The following is a 4435-nucleotide window of genomic DNA, read 5'->3' on the forward strand; positions in this document are numbered from 1 at the left end:
GGACAATTTAAACATGGAATTTTATATATTAATCCCGATTGACTTTTTATTTCAATTTTGTCCTTTAAATTTCTATAATAATTTTTAATTTTATTGTTAGGTCTATAACATAATGAGTATTCTTTCAAATCATATTCTATAAATGACCTCTGGATATCTTCCGATAAACCTTTTTTTATAATTTAATCCATAATATTTCTTAATAATTGTTTTACTATTTGTTATTTTATTTTCCATTCTATCTTTGCATTTTTTAAGGTTTATATCCCAAAATTTTATAAATTAATTTTCTGGGGTAAAAATAAATATTATATTCAAAATATACTTAGTTTTCTTCCAAAAAAAAAAACCGAAAGGACTTAATTGGCAACCCTATATTTTAACTTTTTTTCCCCCCTATTTAACAATTTTATTTGATTTGACAATCATATTCCATTTATTTGACAATTTTATTCTCCCTATTATACTCTCTCGGGTTCAACGGTCTGCACAAATAAGTAGTGTTTGCTTATTTGTGTATCATTACTGATCGTATCAGATGTCCGCATGTCAGAAATGACAAATAAGGGGGTAATAAAATAAGAAAAAAAATCCGATATAATTTTTTGTTATTTATTGAATATTATACGATTTATATTTTTGGCAAATAAAATTTACTTTTAGTCTAAAATTTTTAAGTTTTTGTAAAGTAGTTTAAAGGAAGATATGTCGAAATTGTATTATTATATAATTATGTAATCATATAATAAAGTTATCGATCTTATAAGGAAATTATAAACCCCTCTGTATAGGACTGACAGGATCCCAGACCTACATGTGTATCGCTTTGTTGTTCCGAAGGATGTCAAACAAAGCATCCTCCAAGTCTGTTCTTCCGATGAAGAACAATGAGTCCATTATAGCTCTCTATTCAGTCCAATCTATCTAGTTCTCTGTCATCTTCATCCAGTTTATTTATGGAAATAAGTTAGCAAACATTTTTTTTTTCTTAGTCGATGTATTATTAGTTTTATTTTTTGATAAAAATTCAGGCAAATTAATATTATTGTAAATAAATATAAAGCGTATCTCTTCAGAAATATAAACATTACATTTATTCCAAGGAAGTTTATAGAACAAGAGCCGGGAAGAAAAAAAGACAGTCATCTCACCCCAATTTTTGATTACTTTAATGAAAGCTAGGTATAATTGTTAGTCAAAATTGATGAGTCTGCCAAGTATAGGTATGGGGAATAAAAATGGCGGCTGTTTGAAAAATTTAAGAACGTTATTTAAAGAAGAGTAAATTTGCTGAAATATTAGCCCTAATAGAGCTATTTACGTCCAATAGTTCTCGAGATATAGCTTTTTAAACAGCAACATTTCATAAAAATAATCTGAAATATCAGTAGTTAGTAAATTTATCTTGAGAGCCCAAGTGGAGAAAAAAGGCAGTTATCTCACCACAATTTTTGATTACTTTAATGAAAACTATGTATAATTACTAGCCAAACTTGATGAGTCTGCCAAGTATAGGTAGGGGGGATAAAAAATGGCGGCTGTTTCAAAGCGATAAAAAAAAATAACATTCGGAGCTCTATATCTTGAAAAGTAGAAATAACACAAGAAAACCTAAGAGAACGGCATTAAAAGAATAGTAAATTTGCTAAAATATGAGCTCTAATAAAGTTATTAACGTTAAATATTTTTCGAGATATAGCTTTTTAAAAAGCAACATTTCATAGAAAATGTACTGAAAGATCAGTAGTTAGTGAATTTATTTTGAGAAATCTATATCTCAAAAACCATTCGATGTATAGATGTCTATTAGCAATCAAATTAAAGCTAGTTTAATGTACAATGAAGTAGTTTATGAACATCGTAGGAATAGTAGTTTTCATGATATTTACTCAAATAGATTGATTTATATTTGTTCGGACAATAAGTTTAATTTGTGAAAAACGTTATTTTAGAAACCATTGGACATACAGACGTCTGCCACCACTCAAATTAAAGCTAGTTAAATTTACTATAAGACAGTAATTAATGTTTATCTTTGTATGAGTAGTAGTTTTTATGATATTTGACTTAATAAACTCACAAAATGTTAGTTTCTAGTTGTTCGTATAAATGTTGGATTTTTGAAAAAATATATCTCTAGACCCATAAGACACACATATGACTGCTAGCACTCAAAATAAAGGAGATTTAACTTACTTAAAGTAGTTTATGACATTTATCTTCGTTGGGATAGTAGTTTTTATGATATTCACATGAGGACATAAATTTGGCAAATGATAATTTGTCTGGACAACTATAAATCAATTTGTTTTTGCAAATTTCATGAAAACTACTACTCCTGCGAAAATAAACGTCATAAACTACTTTATAGCTCATTAAACTAGCTTTAATTTGGGTTAATAGACATCTGTGTCACATAATTTCTGAGATATAGATTACTTAAAATAAATTAACTAACTACTGATCTTTCAGTATGTTCTATAGAAAATTTTTATGCAATGATTACTCTACTTTAAATGATGCTCTCTTAGATTTTCTATTGCTGTTGGTAGTTTTAAAGATATAGTGCTCTGAATAAAAAATTAATTATTTTAAGGTTTTGAAATATCCGCCATTTTTTATTCCTCCTACCTGTACTTAGCAGACTCATAATTTTTGACTAGTAATTATACCTAGTTTTCAAATAAGTAATCAAAAATTGGGGTGAAGAAATAGCTGAGTTTTTTCTCTTCTTGGGGTCTTGTACTATTAGGTTTGCCAATCATATTTCAGATTCTGTCAATTATATAAACATTCATATAATGATTATTTAAATACACTAATAGTATTGTATATAAACGAAAGGCACAATTTATTGTTCATTAAATATTTCTTAAATTTAATTTACTTTTCTTGTGTTTACATTATCATGTTATTATTTAATTAGTGTTTATTATTATTTCGATTTAGTACTTTTTTTTTTAAATTTATTTATTTATGTTTTTTTTTTAATTTGTTACTTCATTGATATACCTACAGATGTCCTATCTGCTAGTGAAGATAAAATCCCTTGGTGCGATCTTTTTGTAATCTCCAGACTGGAGAAGTCTGATGAATTGTTCCCTCCTTGAATTTTTTGCCAAATGACAGAAAAAAATCCTCTCTTATTTTTGCCTATATTTTTTATGTTGTTGTAATATTATAAAATTAAAAAGAACTACAACACCTATTTATTTTAACTTATGATGTTTATATTGGATATTGTAGTTGTATGCAAATAATTATTGTATATAATAATAATATTATTATGTTGTACGGGGTGTTGTATTGCCTGTGGCATTTAGTAAAGTTTGATTTATTTTAAGAATGTGGGTGTTATGTATATATGCTGAAATGGCATATACATATTATATATTAGATATTTTTCATTGAATGTTGGACGATTTATATTTAAGCAAATAAAATTGACTATTCTTCTTAACTTTTTCAGCATTTTTGGATTTTTATGGACTACTTTGAAGGAAGGTATGTTGGAATTGTATTATTATATAATTGTAATTTATCTCTTATTCGCTTGCATATTTATTTATATAGTTAGTGAATTTATTTTGATAAATCTATAGCTCAATAACCATTCGACGTACAGATGTCTATTAGCACTCAAATTAAAGCTAAATAATTGTACTATAAAGTAGTTTATGACCCCTAATATAATTTAAGTATCAATATTTTTAAATTTTGTTAAAGGCTAAAAGACAAGAAACTGCTCGTAGATTCCGATTGCTACAACACTTACTTGAAAAACGCTCTAAACTTCCTATTCACTGCAAAAAATTAGTATACACTACAATAATCAGACCAATTTGGACAAATAAACGCATTCACAAAGACCTTAACATCCCATTCGTTGCAGATTTGACCCAAAACAGATATGCGTCTTTTCATTCCAAACTCCTTAACCATCCTAACCCATTAATTCTTAATCATTCATCCTTAACAATCCCTGATAATCCTCCGAGGCGTCTGAAAAGAAGATGGCCATGGGGCCTTCTAATTTAAATTAATGTTTGAAGTACCACCAATGGGTGGTTCCTTCCCAAGATTTTCAAGTGTATTTGTAACATACTACATATTTACCTATTGTATTATTTTGTACAGTTGTAAATTATATTAAATAAATAATTTAAAAAAAAAAGTTAAATATCATGAAAACTACTATTCCTACAAAGGTAAATTGTAGTTTCGGAATCGGAATCTACGAGCAGTTTCTTGTCTTTTAGTCTTTAACAAAATTTAAAAATATTGATACTTAAATTATACGGATGATATTGATATATTATTCAAGTACACTTAGTTTTTTACCCAACTTTTCTTTTCACCCACAGCAAGTTTTTTAGCGGGTTTTTAACTATAATTAACTAAGATTTTTTTTCGAAATAGAAATCGAGTGGAAAGG

The 4435-nt window shown here is 27.3% G+C and overlaps 1 long non-coding RNA gene across 1 annotated transcript in view; it reads left to right on the forward strand.

The window, feature by feature from the left end:
• LOC136795653 (uncharacterized) overlaps positions 1–3504 on the forward strand; it is a 41287-nt gene extending 37783 nt beyond the window's left edge. Inside the window, exon 2 of the long non-coding RNA XR_010843286.1 lies at positions 3470–3504. This is a non-coding gene — a long non-coding RNA (uncharacterized lncRNA). The remainder of the gene's footprint in view (positions 1–3469) is intronic.
• The last annotated feature ends 931 nt before the right edge of the window (positions 3505–4435 follow it).

The sequence above is a fragment of the Halyomorpha halys genome, unplaced genomic scaffold (assembly GCF_000696795.3).
Source record: "Halyomorpha halys isolate HHAL.00 unplaced genomic scaffold, Hhal_1.1 Scaffold782.1, whole genome shotgun sequence".
Taxonomy (NCBI): domain Eukaryota; kingdom Metazoa; phylum Arthropoda; class Insecta; order Hemiptera; family Pentatomidae; genus Halyomorpha; species Halyomorpha halys.